At 35.5% G+C, this 26,914-nt stretch overlaps 1 long non-coding RNA gene across 1 annotated transcript in view; it reads right to left on the bottom strand.

Annotated features, from left to right (window-relative positions):
* Positions 1–10,730, bottom strand: part of LOC145739883 (uncharacterized) — a 28,699-nt gene extending 17,969 nt beyond the window's left edge. Inside the window, exon 1 of the long non-coding RNA XR_014181260.1 lies at positions 10,610–10,730. This is a non-coding gene — a long non-coding RNA (uncharacterized LOC145739883). The remainder of the gene's footprint in view (positions 1–10,609) is intronic.
* Between the last annotated feature and the right edge of the window lie 16,184 nt (positions 10,731–26,914).

Raw genomic sequence — 26,914 nt, forward strand, 5'->3', positions numbered from 1 at the left:
CTCTCTATTTCTTGCTGCTCTCAATAGGGTGCATGTGTCTAATCCTGTCCACTCTCTTATATTTTTAAGCCATGAGCATTTTCGTCTTCCGAGTCCTCTTCGGCCTTCACACGATACTAAATTTGTTAAAATTGGTCAAACCTTTAAGAAGTTAAAGCGGGTTATTACAAAAACAATTGAACAACCCCCACCAACTTTATTTATGAAATAACTGAAATTTTTGTTTTACGAAAATGCTAGATAGACTGGTCCTCTTTAAAAATGTGAACAAAAACTTTGTAGTTTGTTATGAAAAATTTACAGAAAATGCAATTTTAAAATTTAAGATGGATGGCAGTCTGCACCTCTTGTGGTCTTTTTTAGGACTTGAAAATATTTTCCAGAGATTCTTCATGGCCAATTTACCCAGTATTTTTTTACCCCAAAGTCATACGACGAACGGTTCCCGAGATATAGCCGAGGAACAGTCTTATTGGGTCACCCGGTACATACAAACAAATAAGTAAACGTCACATTCAAAACCGTGTTCCTGTCTATTGCATTGTTGCATCATCCTATTTTTATATAAATTTCCCTATAAGGATAAAAAACTTAAGGCTGTAGCTTTTGGTAAACTCACTAAAGTTTGTCAGTCACTTGTGGCTTTTCAAGTCTTTTATATTTTCAAATAATTATGTAATTCACGACCTTATTAGAACCATAGTTAATAAAAATGATCCGGTTACTAACTCGAGTAAAAACGCAGATTAACAATAACATACCATTTTTTGTAAAAAATCTATAACATTTTTATTTCGGGTTGTTCGCACTTCTATAACCATTCTTCTTTAACAAATGTAATTAAATCTTGTTGTCGATTAGTTGTGAGTCAGATCGTATCAACATTGGATAAACTATGTAAAAAATACGGTGTTTTACAAATAAATAAATGGGTCATATTTAATCAGGCATCAGAACATAACTGAATTTTGCCATATAAACTAGGGTCCAAAGATATTTCTCGTTTTCAGACTTCATTTATCGTAAAACCCCCTGTATATTGCATTTTTAGTACTTACCGCCGCATGCGTTTTTTTGGGGAGTCGTTGAGTGACCCCAGTCGTTATCGCTTGTGGCTGCATAAGAATACAATCCTATTATTCTATTCAAATCGCTGTCATCAGGTCCGGCTTCGAGAAGAAGAACACTCCAATCTTCGATTTCTGTGAGACGGTTTGCTATTACGGAACCCGCAGGACCAGATCCGATGACAATAAAATCGAAAGTACCATAATCTATTAAAGAAATAAATAAAAACAAAAAATCAAATTTTCAGTTTTTTTCGGATATCTTAGGAAGTACAGGAAGGAAAAATCGACATTTTTAAAACTGCATTTGGTTGAGCTTTAAATTGCGCAACTTTGCCCCAATTTAAACTTTCTCGTATCTCATATAGTTTCCGAAATCCCAATGGTGAGGGTCGAATTTGAATTACCCTGTATACAAACCGGTTTGTTAGGACCAAACCCACACACCAAACGTCATTCTCAGAGCATAAAAGTCGTGGTTTGCGCGTTAATACATAAATAACTATTTATTTTAAAGCAAGAATATTAGATAAAACGCAGTCAAAAGCTTTCGTTAGATCGCAAAACAAAGTCCCACAGTAGACCCCAGCGTCGAAACTGGTATTAACTAATAATAGTTGTGTGCAACATCTGGTGACATCTGTACTCAACTCTATGAGTTAGAAAGTACAGATGGCGTTCCAAAATCTAGGAACAGCACCATTAATGCCACATCATTCGGTAAACACCGATCTGATTGGTTGAAAATGGTGAGGTTTTGTTTTTTGTTTATCAATCCCAATCCTCTGACCGGTTTCGCCGTATTACGGCTCATCAGAGAGGCTATAGGGCTTGATAACCAAAGAACAAAACCTTCATTCCAGTATAGTCAACTGGATGCCAGAAATGATAGTTGTGTGCAACATCTGGTGACATCTGTAATTAATTTCTCTGGCATTAATGGTGCTGTTTCTAGATTTTGGAACGCCATCTGTACTTTCTAACTCATAGAGTTGAGTACAGATGTCACCAGATGACCAGATCCAGTTGACTATACTGGAATGAAGGTTTTGTTCTTTGGTTATCAAGCCCTATAGCCTCTCTGATGAGCCGTAATACGGCGAAACCGGTCAGAGGATTGGGATTGATAAACAAAAAACAAAACCTCACCATTTTCAACCAATGGTATTAACTAATTCAACAAGTTTGTGGATAGCTATAGTCGTAGATTTGTTATTACGAAGTCCGAAGTCCGAACTGACATTCAGTGAAAAGCTTGTGTCTCTCAAAAAATTTGCTAATTCTGTTACTACATAAGTGCCTTTTCAAGCAGTTGTAATGTACCCTCATGCCACCCCTATGTATTTTAAGACTTATATTTACATTCCCTTCAGGAATAGAATAACATTGTATTATTATCTTGTTTTTCAAGAACTAATGTTATTTGCACGCAGCGCCTTATTTACCAAGTATCATTAGAAATCACTTAAATCATTTAGAACTAATTAAGTAAGATCAAAAGTCCGAATAATGTTTAATTAGGTAACTACCCCAATTCGTTTGGTATAGATAAACCTTGTGTAATCATTGTACGCCTCTGTTCGGCAACTAGTATAAGTAATAATCCATTATCACAAGAAGTACATTCCGATTCCTAAATCAAACCTAGTAACAGTGGTCAGCTAAACTCATAAAATCCTAGATCTAATTACTGTCTGTTTCACAATCTGTCTATTTTCTTGGTTGAAATAAAAGTGTTGTAGTTAAGTTAATTACGAGCGTATTACTCCACCCCGGTACACTACACAGTTTAGACAAAATTGGTATAACAGAGATGACGATAGTTCGTGAGTTCATCAGTACTACCATTTTAAAAACGGGTACCACTTTTGACACTTTGAGTATTTTAGGGAACACCGAGTCTCTAATACTGAAATTGAAAAGTTTAGTTAGTGGTGAAATAATAAGATTCATAATGCTTTTAATAATTTTTAAATTCATATTATGATAGTCAAGACCATTTTTATTTTTTATTTTGTCAGTTAAAAATGCCTAAGTTCTATTTGAGTTATAGGCGAAAAAGAAAATGTATCTGAAGGAAAACACAATCCCATAGCATAGCTGTTAAAAAATGAGTCAAAAGTAGTCTTCGGCTCAGGTAAATTGTTCACTATCACTATATTTGAAGCAATATGTGTAAAAATTGGTTAAAACATTCAGGTGTGATATTTAAATTATCAGTTGGAGACTTATTTCTTAAAAGATTAGTGTTCTCTTTAACTACCTTCCATATTGCAGTAGGTTTGAAACTATTTGTCTTTAAATAAGAAGTGTATGCAGCATTTTTTGCTTTTTTAATATCTTCCTGGTAGGAATGTTTAAGAAGGACTGGGGACCTGGGACTGGAGAATGTTAGCACCATACCCACTGCAGCGCTGTAGTCAGTGGATACATCTAATTGTTCAACAACTTGTTAACATGGTAGTTACCATAATATAGTAAGTGTTATGTGAACTGACTCTTGTCAGAAATATTTTCCATTTTTTCATATACGCGAAAATGAAATTGGGAGACGAAGATTGCTGTACTGATATGGATGAGTGTACTGCTGTAATTAGTGCACACAGTGGTCACATAGAGAAATCGTAACCAGCAAGCAATAATAAGCGTAGACGGTGACATAGTGATTGTTAATTTACTTTTTCCATGTATTTTTTTTTCGGCCGTTGCTATTGACTCCGGCCGTAATAGTATATTACATACTCAGGTGGAAAGTCTTTGATTTCTATCGATTATTTCCTTCCTATCAATTTTGACCAATCCCTATCAAGAATTAGTATAACAAATGTAAATTTTAAGTGGAAAAATCACTTAACAACTGTCAACTTAGATGTCAGCAGTTTTTCCGGAAAAAAATTCGAAAAAATTTGCACACTCCTCACAGCAACATAAAGAATAGGGTTACCCTTTCTAGCTTGAAAGTTATTGTACTTATTAATTACTGTTCTTATTGTTTTAATTAAAATAAAATGTTTATTTAACTCAGGAAATAATCTTACCAAATATCCCTCGTGCATCTAATTTTTCCTGTGGAAAAATTGGAATACTCGTTTCTAAGTAACTCGTTTTTCCGAATTTTTCCGGAAAAATTAAATGCACTAGGGATATTACCCCCGCGAAATTAGGTAGTTCGCCGAAACGATGTCGAGGTGAACTTTATCTCGAGACAGAATTTAAATTTTCTACCGTGGTATGTACAGTGCGTTTTTTTTTAACGCGCAACATAGGATTTTACATGTTAAATTTTTAAGCCCCTGTTAGACCATGTTATTTTGGAACTACAGGTCTAAAACTTGACGGGTGTGTTTTTAGTACCCTGAAGCTTAAGTAAATTTACCAATTTAGTCTAAAAAGTAATTAAAAACTGGCAAAAAATCATTTTTTTTCGAACAGATATTATTGTTTCATACTCCCTGTATGCATTGTTGTTCTTTGTTGTTTTTGATACTGGCAGGGCAGGTAGCAGGTAGAGTGACACATTTTGACTGCATCACGACCCGACATCTTTTGAACGTCAAAAGGGCATTTTATGATTGTTTGGGATACTGTTTGGCTTCATACGGAGGTCACTTTGAACAATTAATTGCTACCTGCCGTGCCACTATCAAAACAACAAGTACCTATCATACATACAGGGAGGATGGAAAGATAAAATCTTTTCGAGAAAAAGATGATTTTTTGCAAGTTTTTAATCACTTTTTAGGCCGAATTGATAAACTTACTTAAGCTTCAGGGTACGAAACAGCCACCCGTCAAGTTTTATACTCGTAGTTCCAAAATAACATGGTCTGACATGTGCTTAAAAATTTAACACGTAAAATCCTATGTTGCGCGTTAAAAAAAACGCACTGTATATGTTAGCAATCATATCAAGGTGGCGAGCCCATCGTGAGAACTTCAGACGGGCTCGTGGTACTTGAGGGCGTCTTTTATCAACCACTCTTGGATGGCGACATACTTATTGGTGTAAAAGGACGTCTTTGGAAATTTGCTAGGCTAAGTTATTTTAAGTGTCCTGAGAATTATTATTGTAACAGATAAGATTTAGGCGTATGTAATAAGATACTTGTGAGACGGGTGCTCTTAGGGTGTTTAGTTAAGGGATTTAAGAAAAGTGGAGGGCATTCTGATATTTACCAGCAGAGAGAGTGGTATATTGGAATAAGAATCATTAAATTGGTTTAGTACGGGGAAATTTGTCTTTATTCTTCCGTCAATTCTTATATCAGAAGTGGGATAGAACAACTACACCCTCCAGCTAACTACATTAAGTGATACTGTGCTTTAAATCATGGAGAAATTTGTGCAATTGTTTACAAATTCGGTGAAATCTCTTCAAGAGCAAATCAATAAAAGTGTCGTGTCCACTGCCTGTGTCAATTCCTAATTTTGATCCCCATTCGAATGATTGTGATGTGAATACGTGGTGCATCGAAATGGATAAACTCGGGAATATGTTCGGTTGGTCGAAATACGAATTAGTGGTGAGAAGTGCTACCGGATTGAAAGGTGACGCAGCTGATTGGTTTGCGAGTTGGCAGCCCCCCAACAAGTCCTGGACCGTTTTCAAAGAGGAGTTATGCAGCATATATCCAGCAAAACGGAACTTGAATGACAAATTGCGAAAAGCTAGCCTCGACAACAGCGACCAAGCGGACTCTTACTGTGAGTATGCCAGAAAAAAATGTCATTAATTAAAGCTTTACCGTTTGACATGTCTGATGAGCACATTCGTGAAATTGTTATCGGGGATATTACTGACGTCCAAGTAAAAACTGTCGCTTTTAATAGTAAATTTGACAGTTTTGGGAAACTCATATCTCTTTTGGGAAATTACAAGAAACCAAAGCTAAACGATTTCAGTAAACTCAAACGAAGCAACCCATTTAATTTTAAAATTGAATCCAAATTCAGGCAGAACCTTTGCTATAAGTGTAACGAACCTGGGCATATTAGTCGCCATTGTACGAAACGACAAAAGATCGATCATTCTGATGATTTGAGAAGTAAGCCGCCTTTCTAACTTTAAATGGTATTGGAGGGACAACGGTTTTCGCAAACAATAAAACGACTTTAAATGTCGAGAGAGACGGTACCGCTTTTGAAATTGAATTTTTTGTTGTGGACAAATCGGTTATAAAACCGGATTGTATCTTGGGACGCGATTTACTAAAACACAACGGGATTCAAATCAATGCTGACAATAGTGGAACGCGTGTGTTCCTAGAAAACGACCTGCTGCCAATGTCTAAAGCAGTAAATCTCATTTCTGTATCACCGGACATTGTAAACACACCCTTAAAAGGTCAAGAGCTAAGTGATTTATTGCGTCTCCTTAAAGGGTAGGAACAAAACATAACGACTGGTACCTTCGTTTCACCAATAACAACTGCAGAACTGGAAATAAAATTGAAAATAGATAAAATAATTAATCACCGACCCTTTCGAATGGCTCATTCGGATTGCGAAAAAGTCAAGTTGATTATCAAGGTCCTATTGGAAAACAAAATTATTCGTAAAAGTACTTCTCCTTATGCTAGTCCTATAGTTCTGGTCCATAAGAAGGATGGTAGCACGCGAAAGTATTGCGATTTTCGCGCACTTAATAAAATTACTATTAAAGACCGTTTTCCGTTGCCTAGGATTGATGATCAGCTAGACCGCTTAGGGAAGCATAAATATTTTACAACTCTAGACATGGCGTCGGGGTTTCATCAGATTCCGATAGCTCACTCCTCCATAGGAAAAAACTGCGTTTGTTATACCCGATGGGCATTACGAATATCTGCGAATGCCTTTTGGTCTTTCAAATGCACCGACCGTTTTCCAGCGGGCAATTTGCAAAGCTTTAGGGGATTTAAAAGATAAGGACGCTATGGTCTATTTAGACGACATTTTAATTCCATCTTTGTCAATAACAGAAGGTTTAGATAAATTAAATAGAGTATTAAGTTGTCTCACAACCGCGGGATTTTCTCTAAATATTGCCAAATGTCACTTTTTTGAAAAACAAATAGGATATTTAGAGGTAGAGGCATTACTAAAATCACCAAAACATTATCACGTCAACATTCATTTCAACAAAATTATTACTTTGTATACAAAGTGTTACAATCTTTATGTCAGTTAGGGATGGACGGTGCCTTATTATCGTTTATTTATTTTACTTATGCGGCACTGCATTCACAGCAGTTTTGTCATTTTATGGACGAAACGGTCCTTTACTTTTTCGTCTCCAGTCACTTTCTTTGTGAGCCTGAGTGAAGTTGTCTCTACTCCGGAGAAAAGAAATTAATTTTCTTTTTTTTTTTTTTTTTCCTGCCTGCTTTGCTAATCATGGGCGGTAAGTTGATTTGTGCTCTTTAGCTCATTACTCGTAGGGTATGTAACCTCATGTTTTTCTTTATTTTATAGACAATTCACCTCCACGATTCACCCCAACTCCCGACAGTGCGCGCGCGGGTCGTGTATCGCCGCCCTACGTGCCTTGGGCTGCCTTTGGCACTCGTATGGACAGCGGACGGGGTTCGCGACCACCCTCTCGTCTTAGTAACCCGTGGGGGTCCCCTGACCCGTCGAGGCCAGCGACGCCCCCGGCCCAAGCTGAGGAGCCTGCTAACACGGGGAACAGGACTGCGACGCAGCCCGCTGGTGGGGAGGCTCCTGCTCCTAGGCATGGAGCCACAGTTATAATTAATGGTGCTAACTGCACCATTAATTTTAATTATTATTAATTTTACTTTTTTATTTTTTTTTTATTTTTTATATTTTTATTTCGTTTGTTTCAAAAAAAACTTTTTTAGTAGTAATATACTCTTTAGTGTTCAAAGTTGTCTCTTTTGTGTGTCTTTCCCATCTTTTTTTCCTTATAAAGGCGTGCATTCTGGGGTCCAGGGATCATAATAGGGTAATATTCTGCTTACGTGCACAACTCCACATGTCTATGTTTACAATCGTAACGCAGTTTGTCTATATCCTGTCGTTTTTTTATATTTTCAGCTGCAAAATTACGTATTGCCAGACTAGTTTCCCTAATTTGATTGCTATCAAGAGATTCAGCATGCGGCATAATGTTTGCTTCAGTTGGTAAAACAGGTTCTCGTTCATACAGTGCGTTTTTTTTAACGCGCAACATAGTATTTCACGTGTTAAATTTTTAAGCACATGTCAGACCATGTTATTTTGGAACTACAAGTATAAATCTTGACCGGTGGCTGTTTTGTACCCTGAAGCTTAAGTAAGTTTACCAATTCGGCCTAAAAAGTGATTAAAAACTTTCAAAATATCCTCTTATTTCGAAAAGATGTTATCTTTCCATACTCCCTGTATGTATGATAGGTACTTGTTGTTTTGATAGTGGCACGGCAGGTAGCATGTAAAATTTGGCGTAGAAAGTAAAACAGGGTGATCATTAACTTTATATCAAGAAAGTTAAGAACAAAATAAGTATTTTTATAAGTGAATGGTTCAAAGTGACCTCCGTTTGAAGCCAAACAGTATTCCAAACAATCATAAAATGGCCTTTTGACTTTCAAAAGATGTCGGGTCGTGATGCAGTCAAAATTTGTCACTCTACCTATTGTCTACCAAAATCTTTTCGAGAAAAAAATATTTTTTGCCAGTTTTTAATCACTTTTTAGACCAAGTTGGTAAACTTACTTAAGCTTCAGGGTACTAAAGACCCCCCCAAAAGTTACAGAAAGCAAATTTAAAGCTAAAGCTCTGTACCCCGTAAAACCATCGAAAATGCAGCACCCTGTACATAAGGTGGTGGATGTTTTTTTTATTCTACACAGGGGAAAAAAACCTTAATCAAAAACCTAGTTCTGGTTTCAAGATGGCAGGTTGCTTGGTTTTTATTCTCGAAGGGGAAAAACTTAATTAAAACCCAAGTTAGTTGAATGATGTCAAAACGGCATGTTTATCTGTAATGGAAAACATAAGTAGAAGTAGTTATTGTAAACGTACTGAAATAGTTATTTGTATACCTAGGCCGTGAAATGTTATTTTTTCGTCAGAAAGAAAGTTTGGCGTCCGAGGCCGTCTTACGGCCGTGGACAACAATCTTGAGGACAAAAAAATTATTTCACGGCCGAGGCGAACACAAAATTTTTTGTTCAAACGATATTTGTTTAGAAATTCTTCATTTTTGATAAATAAAATGAGAAGGGTCTAGCAATCACGTTGACGTTTATTGTTATGTTTGCTGGTTATGCATTGTTGATGTGACGTTAAATAATAAACTGACTCTTGTCAGAAATATTTTCTATTTTTTCATATACGCGAAAATGAAATTGGGAGACAAAGATTGCTGTACTGATATGGATGGGTGTACTGCTGTAATTGGTGCACACAGTGGTCACATAGACAAATCGTAACCAGCAACCATAAGCATAGACGGTGACATAGTGATTGTTAATTTACTTTTTTCCTGTACTTTTTTTTCGGCGTTGCTATTGACACCTGCCGTAAAAGTGCATTTCACGGCCGCTAAATAGTACGCGAAGTGTGTACTTCACGTCCGTTTGAACAAAAATGCATTTCACGGCCGCGTAAAACCATCCAAAATGCAGCACCCTGTACACCTGGGTTCAGCTGTCCCCCCTTGTAGAATGACAGCCAGCAGATGAGGAATCTAGTTAAAATAGGCTTCCATGTTCTTAGTTTATAGGTAATTAACATACTGTTACGGTTTTCCCGTGGGTTTACACAAAGTCAATTTAACTCAACAATTAATAAATTTATTTACACTTCAAAACACTCCGTACAATAATTAATTCAGCTACCAAAAACACTACTACAATTCCACAATTATTCCACTATTTAAACTTTACCGCGTTTCCGAATTCACTACTCCACTGTCTGAAACCGCTTCGTTTATATTCGGTAAACCACGTTCTAGAAAAGCTTCGCGATTTGCGTCGAACATCGAAGATGCTTCTCGGTGTGTCGCTTCCTAACTGTGGCCTACTTTAACACGCGCCCGGCCAGATATTGCGGCGCATCGATTCCATCCCGAATCGAGTGCTCGTTCAGAAGTATCGAGCATAGTAGGCCCAAACCGTAACAATACTGTACAATTTATAGCCTCTGAAGATGGGTGTCTAAATACACCCGAAACATGCCAGGCAAATAACAACTTAATAAATAATTTGTGGAGATCGACTCTGTGTTTTGATTTCACTTAATTGTTTGTGTTCGTCGATAACTAAAAACTTCACTTCACTTATTGTATAAATAACTATGACGACCCTTGTGCGTGTCAAGGTAATACGGGTCTTATTGGTCTCGGTTATGAATGATTTCTCTTTTCCTATCTAACATCTAACAACCTTAATAATATATCAACTATTTAATTTATTTTTAGCTGTACTAATTTGTTATAAGCTCATGTTGATTCAATATTTTTATCAAATCAACACCTAAACTGTCGGGTAACAACTTCCCTTATAATGAAAATCTTTTACAATTCTCTAAAAAAACTTGTTGAAAACGTAACTTACCACTTATACTGCTACTCGTCGTCTCAACGTAAGACGAGAAATCACTCGGTGGTTCATAAGCGAGAGTTTTGTTAATTACAAGCTCAAGATTTTCAGCTACTTCTGTTAAATTTGAATTTTCGTACAAACACAGGACTTTTGTCAAATAACACGAAAAAACGCCGAATATTAACAAGATGTTTTGAATTTGAAACATCGTTTCAAGTTACGTTTCGAACAAAGCTTAAGGTTTGATATCCTGTTAAAATAACTAAAAATATGGATCCGATTGTTTTATTTTTTTTTTTCGTGTAAGTGGGACGGCAATGATACAACTAAACTGAATATATCTTAATATTTTATGATGTTAGATATAGGTAGGTACTCAAAATATTGTTATACTTAATTGATAAGAAATTATTATTTAGTTAACATTTTCAGTTTGCGACTGAATGTAAAACACTTCTAAAATAGCGTTCACTCACCTCAACAAGGCAAAATGTATTGACTGACAATATTGTTTTCTCTTGTTTTTAATAATAATTAACCTTGAATCACATCTTTCATAGACGTAGATACTCGTGTACTTCTGTAGACGGTTCACTCTCACGAGTGAAGAACCTTTACTAAAATAACTAAGAGAATACGATACGTTGTAACAATATTTTATTACCAAAATTACGCATCACTCCGCATAAAGTAAGACAAGGTCATTTAAACTTAATGTCTCACTCATTTTATGCAAACATCATAAACATTTATAAAAATAAAAATATTTGTCATATATTATAATTTAAACAAAATGGAGAGTGAGAGTATATAATCAAGTGAATGATATAGTCTACTACAACGACATTTTTGGCTCGAGATAGAACCGTATTATTAGTATACAGATTGTCCCTTTTTCAAACACCTGTACGGGAATCTCGGTTATTTGAAGAGATAGTAGATTAAATTAGTGCAAAGTTGGGTAAATTAAGCCCAATAAAATTCCACATTGAAAACTGAAAAACTTCAAATCTTCTCATTATGTTTGTGATTGATTCGATAAGGTAGTAAGTAAGTAGTTAATATGTAACTTCTTACCATTGGCACTTTTTCGACAGCATAAACTTTGATTAGTTTTTGAATTATTTTTTCAATTGAGCTTTTTATCTGATTATACGGTATCATTTTGTTATGGTGTAGTTTTGCAATTTAACTAAAATTCGGTAACCACATATCAACAATCTTCCCTTAGGTCAATTGAAACAATAATTTAAAAACTACGTATTTAAAAACAAAATGATACGCGCGCCTCTGGCAAACGTAACGAATATACAGGGTGTCTCTAAAAGGTCTGTACAAAATCCTATGACATATTCCTGACATCAAAATAAGCCGATTTAAAACAACTTACCTTAGTCCGAAATTGCTCCGTTTTGGAGATAGAGGGTAGTAAAGTTAAAAAATAAAAATCTATTTTAACATTAAATTTTGTAGAATATTACTTTCCAATCTCGTAGCCAGAGGGTTACAGTGTACTTCTGATGGTTTTAAGTGTCCGTAACTTTTTTCTCGGTATAATTTTCTTATTTATTTTTTAAGGAAATGATGTGCTAAACATTTTAAAGGAAAAAAGGTACTCCTGCTAAGAACCCCTAATGTAAACCGTTGTCGAGATATTTCGGTTTTTACTGTTAGATACTGTACCGAAATACTGTCACCTAAAATTTGTGCAAATTGTAAGGTGTTTAAATTCGGGTTTCGCATATCAAAAAACATGTGGCTACCAGATTTGAAAGTAATATGCTACAAAATGTACAATAAATTTAAAAAAATAGATTTTTATTTTTTAACTTTACCACGCTGTATCTCGAAAATGGAGTAATTTCGGATTAAGATAAGTTGCTTTAAATCGGCTTATTTTGATGCTAGGAATATGTCATAGTATTTGACCCAGTATACAGGGTGTCTCTAAAAGGTCTGTACAAAATCCTATGACCTAATCCTGATGTTAAAAAATAAAAATCGATTTTAATTATAAGTTTGAAAATACAAAATCCGTTTTTAAAAACTTTTATTTCTCTAACTTGGATGTGAACTATAGCAAAGCGGTCTAAAGAATGATTTGATTTGATACAATGGACTATGCTTAATACCTATGCACTGCTAAGCCAAGCACTTCTACTATACTAGACACTGGTCAGCTGTTATGGGTTCATAACTCCTCCCAACCTAGATGGAAACAACAGGGGTACCATGTTGTTTTCAGGAACATCCCTCTTGGTGGTGGAATGACCGGTCGGTTGACGCTTCGTCTTCTTGAATTGGTAGAACTTCCAGACTGCAAACATCAAAAGCATGGCAAGGGTTACCATCAGGAAAGATGTTGAAAAGCTCCAAACCACTGGATGAATGTTTTCTTCGTCTAGAAAGTCTGCGTAGTATCTACTTTCACTAAGACTCTTGATATCTTTTAAATTTAATGACGTCAGTTCCAAAGGCTTCAGCTTAAGGGCAACAGAGTGGTTTAAGGAAAACTCCATTTGAGGAAGAATAAATGAATTTCCTGGAATTATGTCCTCTTTATTCCAAAACAGGTTATCTAAGATGCCTATCCCACAATTTCTTGGAATTTTGACCAAATTAGGGTGGTTTAAAAATACACAATCTCCTTAGTTTGGCATAACTTGTGAACTTTAAGTGGACTATTTGTTGGTATTGCCAAAACCTATTCATTTGTTATTGATTGAATTATGGCGTCGGTTACTCGTACTGGTGTCACTTCACATTTTCCAATATTGGCGTGTCTGATAAGTTGAACAGCACAATCATCTCTCTGAGTTTCCAGGTGATTTTTGCAGATGTAGGTGTTTTCGATCATCGGACAGGCGTCTTCTTCATATTCGGCAGAATCGGCTCCAATTACCATGTAGGGTGAGTGGGGTACAATGATGGAATTGTTCATTGGTATAGGTAAAAGGTGAAACATTTCAAAGGATTCTTTGAGAAATATTGGAAAGTGAATTGCAAAAATTATTTGGTACTGGGTAAGGATGGTACTTTGAATTCTTAGTAGAGTAGTTGTGTCAATTAAGGTTTTATTTATTAATTTTTCAAAAGCTTTAATATGAGACTTAATCAAAGCTTGATTGTTGTACAAAATCGTTATTGAACTGTTATAGTTGTCAATCAGCTGTTTAGTCAGTGAAATTTGAAAAGAAAGTTCTTTTTGTAATGTAGTTTTCTGATAGTGCAATTCTGAAATGGCTTTATCATATATTTGTCAGCGTCATCAGAATCAAGAGTACCAAAAAGCCACTTTGAGACTTTTCCAACTACATTGATCAGTCCACGTTTATTTCGATTATGTGGTCGTATATTATTAAACTTATTTCTAGCTTCTAGGATTAAGAACTTTGCATGATTAAGCAAATTGATGGCATTAGTATGGTATGTAAGTTGCGATGCCTGAAAGTTTGTTATGTTAAGTGAATTATTTACAAAATCATAAAAGTATTCTAGATTTTCCATTTGGTGAATTAAGGGTGTAAGTTCTACAAAATGTAGGAATGTATGTTTGGTGTTTACGACTTTAGCATTTCCTAGATTAAAAGGAAGGAGAGGTGCTTTTAATGGAATGGTTTTGAGGTCGTCATCAGTCAGATGAGTCGGTGTCACAAACGGTGTAACTACAAGAAGGAATGTCACCATCAGGTTCATTTTCCTGTGGAACAGAAAAAAGTCTAGGTTTTTGAATCTGTGATTTGTGAATAACCTTCTTGTCTTTAGTTATTATTTTGTTACCAATATCATGATCGACAAAATGCTTTTTCCTTCGAGGTTTATCTTCACTTCTTTGAGCTGATTTGTCAGTAACAAATACTTTTTGATTTGTACTAAACTCAGGTGGAGTTTCACGGTTTTTATTATGTTTTTCAATTGTTCGTGTTTTCGTTTCTAAAGAAAGATCATAGATTTTCTGATATATAGTTTTCAGTCTTTCTTTTCTGTCATTAATATATTTATTAACGATTATTTCGTCTGTTAAATCAAAGGGATCTAAAGCGTTAATACGTCCATTAATAACATCGAAAGGTTTCTCTTTAGTAACACTATGAATTGATGAATTATATCCTATTATAGAAAATTGCATTAATTCCTTAGGCATTAATGAGGAATTTTTAAGTTTTAAGATGCGATATAATTCAATGAGAGTTGAATGTAATCTCTCAACTGGACTATTACTGTTGGAATTACCAGTTGTTGTAAAGTGTAATTTAATTTTGTGAAGTTTGCAAAATTCTAAGTGCAAGGACGTTTTAAATTCCGTACCATTGTCACATGTTATTTGTTGAGGTAGGCCATGGTGACTGATAAAAGTTGCAAGATTATCTAACACAATTGTAGCGGTACAAGCTGGTTGGAGTTCATAAGCTTGTGCATAACGCGAAAAGACATCAATAATTGTGAGAAACTTGACACTATTAATTTGGAATACGTCCATGTGAATGCTCTCAAAAGGTTGTGAAGGTGTAGGAGAAATACTGAAATTAATTTTCGGTGGATGTCTGTCGTATTTCGTTTGTTGACAAATTTCACAATTATTCACATAAGTTATCAGATCTAATTTCATGTTTGGCCAGTAATAGAGCTTTTTTAGGGTCATTAAACCTTCATTAATACCACGATGACTTTTATTATGATGATATTCAATGAGTTGGTTTTGACGATTTTCATCCTCAATGTCTGTTACTAATGTTCTTGTAAGTACTAGCTTATAAGAATTATGTTGAAACGTTTCTGGTAAAATGATACTGATTCTATTAGCTAAGTCTATTTCGGATTTAGCTATATATAAACAGTACAGTTTATTTGGACTTATGTGCTCTTTAAAGAATTTTATAAGTTCTTCCCAATAGTTTTCAGTAAGACACACAGAATATCGAAATTTGGTTTGAAATAAACTACTTCGAATTACGTGATAACGTCCTTTAGGTTTTAGGGTAAAAATGATTTGATTCGTATAGGTATTGAGGCAATTTTCATTTATTGGAATGTTTAAAATAGGGTCTTCTGCAGCTGAATGTACAGTTATGTCATCAGACGGGGCTTGTATTTGGATATCAGATATTACATTGATGTTGGATGTATTGGTTTCAGCCTCTACTGGTCTAATTATGTCATTTAATTCTTGGATTTCTTCTTGACTGAGACTTCGATTTCGTTCTTCTTCTATGTAGTGATCAATTTCTCGATTTATATCTCCTGGATTTCCTAGCATTGATTGATTTTCGATAGCATTAATCTCAATCCTTGACAATGCATCAGCATTTGTATTAAGAGATCCTTTTTTATATTGAACTTCATAGTTAAACTCTTCAAGTTTCAGTTTCCATCTAATTAATCGCGAATTAGGTTCTTTCAAGCTGAAAAGATATTGCAAAGGTTTATGATCAGTTATGATTCTAAACTTGCGCCCAAATAAATACGGTCGGAAGTATTTAGTTGCCCACACTATAGCCAATAGTTCTTTTTCTATTGTCGAATAGTTGGTCTCTGCCGGATTTAGAGTTCTGGAAGCATATGCTATAGGAAGGTCACTACCTATTTTTCCTTGACTCAATACAGCGCCTATAGCTACATTAGATGCGTCGGTCGTCAAAATAAATGGTTTTTCAAAGTCGGGGTACTGTAAAACTGGATCGTTACAAAGAATATTTTTACAAATTTCAAAAGTTTTTATATATTCAGGAGTGTGCTCGATGGTAGCTCCTTTCTTTAAGCATTTCGTAAAGGGTCGAGTTAGTTTAGCAAAACCTTTAATAAATCTCCTATAATAACCAAGCAATCCCAGAAAAGATTTGATTTCCTTAGCGGTTCTTGGAATTGGAAATTTTTGAATTGCCATTATTTTTCTTGGATTCGGTTTTATACCATCTTTTGTTACTAAGTGGCCCAAAAATTCAACTTCTATACGTAAAAACTCTGACTTATCAAGCTGAATTTTTAGTCTGGCATTTCTTAATCTTTCGAAAACCTTCTTGACTTCATGAGAATGTACGGTGAAACCGTAAGTTTCAAGTTGCGGTTGTCGGAATTGTATGGGAATTGTTAGTTTGTTGTTGATAAGTTGATCATTTACAAGGTCAATCGATAGATTGAAACGTTTTAAATCGTACAATCCTATAATACCGTCAAAGTATTCATGAAAATCAAATAAGATGAAAGTAATATAATCATGAACTTGAAATTCTTGAAATGCAGGTATATTAGCTTTAAACAAAGTTTCCTTTTCGCCAACACCTGTCTTAATTATTGATGGTGAATTAAAAATTGTATTTGGAAAGTATTTTTCAGCAATAGAAGGATGAATTATTGAATTATAGCACCCAGTATCTACAAGTAGCTTTAAACTTGGATTTTTAATTTTGATGTAGGGTAAACTATTCAAAATCTCAGTATGCATTTCTACTGTTCGGTCTGAGAAGTTGGAGGGCTGGTCTGATGAAAATTTCCATAGTTTTCTTCTGCTTCAGCGTAAGTTAATTGGTCTTGGCTTTCTCCATGAACTTCTTCATTATTAAAATGTTGGTGCATATTGTGATTTTGAGTCTGTTCGTCTTCACAAGAATAGTCAATTTGTGGAAAAGCAAATTCATCAATTTCTTGTGGATTTTCTTCCAAATGGTAAAGTTCTTGAGACACAAAATTTCTAGGTCCGTTTGGTCTTAAGTGGTTATTTCGGGATGAAAGGGGTGGCATTGTATAACGAGAACGTGTTGACATTGGTTCAGGTTTCTCAACAGGTATTTTACCGGTTGGTTTAAAAACATCTTGAGGAGGTCCGAAAACTTGTCTGTTTGTCGGGAAATGTTGATTTTGGATTGGTCGAGGTTGTATATTAATAGGTCCTCGTGGAAATGCAGGTTTGTTTCCGTAATTTGGAAATGATGGCTGATTATTAAACATGTTAGGTTGACTAAACCGATTGTAAGTTAAGTTTTGATTAAAATGATTTAGAATCGGTTGTCTTTGCATATGACTTGCATTAGGTTGGTAATTTCGGTTGTAAGATGACATAGAGGGGTTTACGGGTGGATAATACGATTTATGTTGTGGTTTGTTATGAAAAGCAGATTTATCTTGTACTGGATTTTTGGGTGTATTGAAAGTTTTCCTCTTCAATAATGTAATTCATTGCAGTTTCAATGCAATCGGGATTTTTCAAACGAATTATACTTTGCAAAAATCCAGGTAAGCTTCTAATGAAAGTTCTCAAACATAGTGTATCGTATTGCCGTAAATAGATCACTTTAGTGGGTTGGTCCATTACATTAGTTGGAAGTGAATTAATTTTTTGAGCAAGCGTGCTTCTTAGAACTTGTATCCTTTTAGCAAATTCTAAGGAACTTTCACTTTTATGAGGAGTTGCCATAAACAAATCCTGTTCTAGACATTCTAAATTACGTCTATCGCCGAAACAATCTGACAAAGCTGTTTTAAGTTTGTTCCAAGTATCTAATTCGTGTCTTGAACCAACTAAAATTTGAGCCCTATCAGTAAGCTTCATTCTTATAGTACGAAGTAAGTAGTTTCTTAAAACATTGTCATTAGGTTGACCATATGTTGAAAAAAGAAAGTCACCAGCTGATAGAAAACTATTCAATGTGATAGAATTTCCATCGTATAGAGGAATAGTGTCAATAAACAATTTAAGTAAAGTATAATTTACTTGAGGTGCTTGAGAAGCGTTAGATGCGTTCTGCATGTTGGAAGATTGTCTTAAATTACTAGATAAATTTAAAGTATTATCAAATTGATTGACTAAATCTTCAAGTTCTCTGTTCATTAACAGTTAGTTATTTTTTCTTACTTTTTCTTTTAACTTTTCTTAAAAAAATAAACTTAAAATTATTTCTACTCTCCTAACCAGGGAAAGTGGAAAAGCGACAGGAATACTGGGGCACTCACCCTTGGTGTTGTCAGTCTTTTCTTCCTGCGTGGTGATCCTCTAGAGCCTTATGTAGCACAACCCAAATTGAGGAAGTGATGTCCTGTTGTTCGGTAGCACACGCACAGCAAACTCAATCACTTTTCGGAGTCCGAAACAGTCTATCACGTTCGATAAGAGCTGAGGAGTTGAAACTCGCGTTAACAATTGAATCGTTCCGATAACGTGACTTCGATTATAACTGCTCTTATCTTACCGACTGCGCCAATTATAAGTTTGAAAATACAAAATCCGTTTTTAAAAACTTTTATTTTTCTAACTTGGATGTGAACTATAGCAAAGCGGTCTAAAGAATGATTTGATTTGATACAATGGACTATACTTAATACCTATGCACTGCTAAGCTAAGCACTTCTACTATACTAGACACTGGTCAGCTGTTATGGGTTCATAACTTTTTTTAAAATTTGTTTTTTATGTACATTTTGTTACGTATTACTTTCAAATCTGGTACACAGGGGTTTTTTGAGATGCAAAACCCGAATTTGGACACCTTTTAAGTAGTGGCCGTTAGAGAGCGGTTTGAAGTGTACTTTTGATGGTTTTAAGTGACCGTAACTGTATTTTTTTTTTTTAATCAATGATGAACAGTTTATTTGAAAAGACATTTAATTACATATCATAAACTTTTAGTAAGTCGCTTAAAACCATCAAAGTACACTGTAAACCGCTCCCTAACGGCCATAAGGTCATAGGATTTTGTACAGACCTTTAAGAGACACCTTGTGTACTGGGTCAAATACTATGACATATTCCTAACATCAAAATAAGCCGATTTAAAGCAACTTATCTTAGTCCGAAATTACTCCATTTTCGGGATAAAGCGTGGTAAAGTTGAAAAATAAAACTCTATTTTTTAAATTTATTGTACATTTTGTAGCATATTGTCACGTTTAGGGGTGCGTAGTGAGGGATGGTAGAGAAACAACTTAGATCACAGGCAAGCCTCGTTTATTATAAAAATATACCAAACACTTAAAGGGATCGGTAAAGACTTTACGTTTTTCGATCGCGATGCTTGGCCTACGTGTAGAAAAATATATAAAAAACAGTGTTCGTTCTTTGTTTCTGTCGATAAAACTACGGCAGTGTTAACACAGACATTACTGTTTAAGCGACGAGACTTCTAGAGTGATATGGAACAAAGATGCAAGATTTCCGCTCCTTAATTCGAGCAATTTTTTAGTCCTATCTTTTAACCCAAATTACGACTTTAATTTTTAACTTATTTACGTGATTTTTTTTTATTAAATAGTTAAAGGTTTGGGGAATGTGCGAAAGTTATTTTTGTCACCAAAAAAGTTTTGCAGGTAGGAAAAATAGTGACTTGAAAATTATGGTAATTTTATCATTTTGATAAAATGCTTCTAAATATTTTAATTTACGTACTATTAAAATTATATTGACTTTCGCACATTCTAGCAAGTGTCTTCTTTCATATGCCGTTTAAAAAACAGCAATACCTTGCCTAGTTTTTTTTTAATTTGGGTTAAAAGATTGTCATAAAATGCATTGAATCTCCCATAAGAGGTTTTGCTTTACCGATGCCCTTAAGAGGGGTTATTCTTACCCCCAGAATAGAAGGGCCAACACGGCCGTAATCGTTGTTGAGCGCATGGAAGTTCGGGGAGGGTGAGTTTGGTTTTAGCCCTTCAGCTACACCGTAAAGGAACTACTATACTAACTAACTCTATCGAAAAAAAATCTATATCTGTTAAGTGTTTCACGCAAGTGCAGATAACAAGTGAAGTGAAGTGTATCAGTCAGTGCAAGTGAAGAGTACAATCTCAACGCAAAAATGGAAACCGTTAACAAATTAAGCAAAGCCCAAGAGGCGTTAGGACAAGAGATCAAACGCATCTACACCAATATAAAGAAAGACTCATTCAGCAGAAAAACCCTACAATACGTTGAAGAAAGGAGAACTCAAGTTCAGAAGCTATGGAACGAAGTTAAAGTAAATGACACCCAGCTCAAAGATCTGAAAACATCAGAAACGCAACACGCTACGTATTTTGCTAGCAATTAATTTGAACAAATCAGAACCATTTATAATGATAATGATACATAAAGAGGTAAACAACTGCAAGGAAAAACTATTAAAGCAACAAGATAAGCAGCAAAAAAGTGCCATTCTAAATCAACTCCCGCAGGAACAAACTTTGCGAATGAGCGATTTGGATGAACTGGTTGAAGAATTCACTGCAACATTGGATCCAGAGGTAAAAAGTGAACTTTATTCAACAATTTTTAAAGAATGGGACATCGTAACATCCTTACACTAGGAAATTTCAAAATTGGACGTTGATAAAGTCTCAAAATATTTTCAAATTCAAGCCACTTCGTACCTTGATTGCCAAAATTCAAGGACAATCTAACAGCAAATCATCACCTCTGAAAAGCGAGGTAGAAAACCAACAACCACAAATGTCAATGAATAAAACCAATAACATTAGCCTACCTCAAATAAAGATACCAATATTTACTGGAAACTACGAAGAGTGGACGCCATTTGAAGACATGTTCAAGAATGTGATCCATAACAACGAGGCACTCAGCGAAATCGAAAAAATGAACTCTATCTCATATGATCTAAAAGCCAATGTCACAGGGAAAGCTGGCAGAGCAATTCAACATTTTCAAATCAGTTCAGCGAACTACCATATTGCATGGGGTCATCTCAAAGAGAGAGACGAACGCCTAATCACCAACAAGCTTATTAACAAAATACTGGATCTACCTGACAGCAAACAAAATTTGAAGAGCTATTTGAAGCAAGTTTGATCAATCCACTACAAGTGCCAGAACTCGACGAGATGTTGAACTTCATCCTAAAGCGGTTTCGAGCCATCGAATCCATATCTACCGATCGACATGACGCACGCGAAAACAATAGCGTCATGGGCAGTTATCAACCACATCAGAGAAAACAGCAAAATCAAAGCTGTAAGTACTGTAATTTATCTAACCATACAATTTATCAATGTTTAAAATTCGAAGCATTAACATCTTATCAACGGTTTAATGCTGCTAAAGAAAAACGGTTATGTTTAAATTGCTTAAACCACGATTTAACTACAAAATGCCTGTCATTTCAAAAATGCAGAATTTGTTTTCAACATCATCATTCGCTTATCCACAAAGAAAACAACCACATCAAAACGAAAACGCCAAACGAGCAGAAATCAAAACCATTTCAATCAATCAAACAGGGTAGGAACACATGTCGCGCATGAAGGAGGTAAAACATTATTAGCGACAGCAATCATTAGAATTCAAGATTCAGATGGAAAAAACGAAAATTTGAGAGCCTTGATCGATTCAGGTTCGCAAGCATCGTTTATCACTATGGAAGCTGCCAATTTACTACAATTATCCAAACAGAAAATTCATGCAGAAATTTCTGGTATAGGGGGATCAACCAATGAGAGCTGCAAATACAAAATATCTGTACAATGCAAACCACGCATTACTAGCAAAGTTACGTTATACACTGAACTGCTGATTTTACAAAAATTAGCAAAAGATATGCCAGAACACCCAATTGAGGTAAATACAGAGATATGGCAAAATAAAATTCTTGCTGACCCAGGCTTCGGAAAGCCGGGTCCAATTGATGTGATTCTTGGAGCCCAAGAATTTCACGAAATTTTGTTAGAAGGAATGGACAAGACAAACGACGGCCTTATAGCGCAAAATACAGTTAGGCTGGATAATTTTTGGAAGCATTCATCAATCCTCAAAACAAACCAACATTGCAGTAGTGAGCATGATAACGCAGTCTGAAGAAAAAGAATTATCACGGTTCTGGGAATTAGAGGAAATTCCGGAAAAACGACAATTAACAAGCGATGAGAATGCATGCGAGGCTTTTTACGATAACACAACATTGCGTAATTCGAGCGGTACTTACACCATTCAAATTCCGTGTAAAAACGAAATTGAGTCATCGCAATTAGGTGAGTCAAGGCCAAGAGCGTTGGCACGTCTACTGTCCTTGGAGAAACGATTATCTAATGATTACAAGTTGAATTTGGAATATAAAAAATTTATGAGTGAATACATTAAGCCAGGTCACATGAAACAGGTGCAGTGGAGTAACCAAATCCAAGGAAAATATTACATACCTCATCAACCAGTTATCAAAGAAACCAGTACGACTACAAAGTTGAAAGTAGTGTTTGACGCATCATCAAAAACCACAAATGGAAAAAGTTTAAATGACATCATGCACGTAGGTCCTAAAATTCAGGATGACCTTATAGATATTCTATTACGTTGGAGAAGTCACAGAATAGGATTTACAGCCGATATAGAGAAGATGTATAGACAAATTCGAATTTCCGAAGAAGATCAGGACTATCACAGAATCTTATGGAGATTCTCGACAAACGACCCAATTCAAGAATTCAAGTTACTGTCCGTAACATATGGAACGGAGGCAGTACCATACTTGGCTGTAAAAAGAAATCAAAGGTTAGCGGAAGACGAGAGAATGTCGCATCACAACATCAAAAATCAGCGTACAGGACATCTATGTGGACGATCTAATGTCAGGTGCAGAAGACGAAAGAGAGGCAATTGAAACGGTGAAAGAAGAAATAAGCATGTTCAAGGCCAGCGGGATAACACTAAGAAAATGGTCTAGTAATAACAGGGAAGTCATAAAAGAAATACCAGTAGAATTGCGGGACGAAAGCACAGTCAACATTCAAGAACTATGAAGACTTTCACGGCCGGTCAAGAATGGAGAACATCATCAACAGAAAGGAAGAGATCACCTTGTTAGATTCGGAGTGGAAACGAACTTTGCTCCAGACATAGTGTACGCCGATGCGAAGCCGTTATGCGCAGGTGCAGCCCCCCACTGGTGTACATGTCTTGCGCCAGACACAGTGCTTGCCGACGCCTAACCGTTGTGTGCATGTGCAGCCCCCCGCGGGTATAAATACGACCGACGCTCCAGCAATCGAGCCAGTCATCGTCGAGAGGTACGGAAGGGCACTTCGACCGTTACGTCATCGCCTTTGATAATGTCCGCCGCAGATGTGGACGAAACGTCAGGAAGAAATTCCAATGGACCACGGCTTATAAGCCTGGATAACTTTCATATTTCAACATTCAAGAAGATGACACCAGAAGATCATTAGGATTATTCTGGTCAGATATAAAGCTGCTACAGCACAACAGATAATGGGACAGTGACAGTACCATCACCTCGAGTTACTCAATCAGCGGCATTTTTACACACTGGAATTGATTATGCAAGACCAATTCAAGTGTGAACCACAAAAGGACGAGGAAACAAATCATATAAGGGTTATATTGTAGTATTTGTGTGCTTAGCAACTAAGGCACATCTTGAACTAGTAAGTGACATGCTAGCTGAAACATTTTTAGCAGCGTTTAAACGGTTCATATCTAGACGAGGAAAATGTGCACACATCTATAGTGACAATGGCACAACTTTTGTAGGGGCAAACAACATAATCGAGTCAGAAGTCATCTTGTTACTCAGAAAGGAGAAAATTGAGGATCGAAGTACATCGTTGGGCATACAGTGGCATTTTATCCCTCCGTCAGCACCTCATTTTGGTAGTCTTTGGGAAGCGGGCGTCAAATCCACCAAGTATCTTTTAAGACGAATGATTGGAGATACAACATTGACCTTCGAGGAGTTATATACATTGTTAGCACTTATTGAGGCATCATTGAACTCAAAGCCTTTGTGTCCGTTGTCCGGAGGCATAAACGATGTTGCCGTTCTCACACCAGGTCACTTTCTAATCGGAAGATAACTATTATCACCGATTACCCCAATCTTCGAAGATATCATCAGTAATATGAATCAAAGATAAAAAATAATACAAAAAATGCGTAAAGAATTTTGGAATACCTACATGGATGCAAGAGTACATACATCAATTACAGCAGCGGTACAAATGGACATCCAAATCAAACAATTTAGAAACGGGAGAAGTAGTAATTTTAAAAGAAGATAACATAAAACCAAGTCAAAGGCCATTAGCTCGAATAACCGAAGCGCACTCGAATAAGGACGGAATTGTTCGAGTAGTGTCAATAAAGAAGTCAGGGAGAGTTACTACCAAACGGCCATTTCATAAGCTCATATCATTCCTTTTGGTTGTGGATAACTGAGGATGGGACTGGAGCAAAGTGATGCTTTTAACCTTCTGAACGCCTGATCACATTGGATATTCCAACAGTACGGTGTTTTGTCCTCAGTAAGTTGATGTAGTGGAGCTGCGATGTTGGCAAATCCTTCCACAAACCGCCTGTAGTAGGTGGCAAGTCCTAGAAAGCTTCTCAGTTCGTGTTTATCCGTCGGTAATGGGCGGCGCAAACTTCTTTTGTTTCAAAGATACGGGGGGTTTTTGAAAAATGGTCATTTTGGAACCTCCTCTGTATTTCATTTGCTATTAAAGTTATAAAAAAAGGAAAAACGGTTTCGGGTAGAAGTTTTGACGTAGAATCCAATGGCGTAGTCACTTTTTTTTATTAAGTACAGTTTCTGACATATGACAGTAAGTTATATTTTTTTAAATGGAACACCCTATATATTTTTATGTCATTTAATTCTGTTGATTTTTACTTTTTCAACGGTGTATTAAAACATATAAGTTTGTAAATGTTAATCTTGGTAATTAGAGAAAAGGCGTTTTTTTAACAAAAACGGGCTAAATAATATGTATAAAAATACCCACAGTCGAAACAAAATCTGGCTATGTTCATATTAACATGTTACATGTCGTTTATAAACAGTTTTTTTAACTTCTACCTTAAAAATAGTAGAAAATAGAAATGGCCACTTTTCTTATTAAAGCGACGGTAGAACTGTTTGTAATTTAGACTTTTTTAATTATAGGATTTATTAAAAATATCGAATTTTCGGATGTGTTAGTTTATATGATTTCCGATTGTTTTTCTTTCGTATTTTAGATATTGGCATTTTTTTAACTTAGCACACGACTTTTTTTTTTAATATGTTACGTACGAAATAGAGTTTTCGTCCGTTAACTCGTTTGATTTGTGTTTTTAATGTACATGGGCCTAGTTACACTAGTAGACCGATTCCGATCGCTTAAATCACCAATTTGGACCACACTGTATATTGGAATTCATATCAACAAAATATTTAGTTAAACTATCTTCTTCTAATTCAGATATTTGATCGGGCAAAACATCTCCACTATGTGATGATAATCGATTTATTGTGCAACCTATTTAATTTATTCATGACTAAATCTAATAGTCTTTGTTTATAGTATCCCTCGCAACTAGTGACAACAAAGTCAGCCAGCTGTGTTAAGTTATAGGCCTTAGTTCTTTCAAGCGAGATATCTTTCATTAGCCTAAACATGACCTCAATATAATTATTAGTTTCTGAGCCTCTTATCATCAAATCCTGTCTAAAGAATAAACACCAGGACTCTATACTACTAGTTATCATGTTCTGTATATAGTTTTGTGTATTGAGGATATTTATTTATTTATAAATTACTCTATATGTATGTTTTCCTCCATTTCAACTTTTTTTAAAGATTTTAGATTAAATTTTTCTAAACAAATGATATAATGTTTGTCTATCTGCCTTTTCAATTTTATTTTTTGCTAAACCTAATTTTGTGGCGTCGACGAATAAAATTTCGGACGTTTGTTTTAATTCACATGCAGCACGCTGCCTTATAGGGGTGCATAAAGAAACGGTGTAATGCTCACCGAGACGGCCAATTTTATACAATACCCCATTTACTTTACTTAAATTATCTTCTGAGAAAACATCTGATCGCCAGATCTAGCACCGTAATGATTCTTAAAATTGGCATTCCAAAGATTCGAAAAATCGGATTTTTTGGGAAAATAATATCGATCAGTTACATAATTTTCGTACTGGTCACCATGCTCTTGTAAACAAAAAGTATTGTAAGCCGAAGCCACAGAATGCCCCTTTCCGAATAAATTTAAAATAGTCTATTTGGTTTCCTTTCCTACGGGTCTATTAAGGCAGCAGCACTATCTATGGTATGATTATGATCGTTTTTAAAACTTATCATACAGTGCCAATCTGGAATTAAATCATCCTTTTCTTTAGCTCTCGAATTTTTAGGAGGTTGTTGTTTAATTATGATTATCAACTCAGCTGGACAGTTCAAATTCTTAGCACTATGCGCTCTTTGGCTTGCAAGGTTTGATTGGTTTATTTTAGTTTTAAACTGGCAATAGCATATTCGTTTAAAAACATATTTCTTCGATTTTATCTCTATATGTATGTATCTCTATGTATATCACTTTTACGTGCCCTTACCTTT

This window comes from Ips typographus, unplaced genomic scaffold, assembly GCF_016097725.1.
Source record: "Ips typographus isolate SLU unplaced genomic scaffold, UJ_Ityp_2.0 IpsContig76, whole genome shotgun sequence".
Lineage (NCBI taxonomy): Eukaryota > Metazoa > Arthropoda > Insecta > Coleoptera > Curculionidae > Ips > Ips typographus.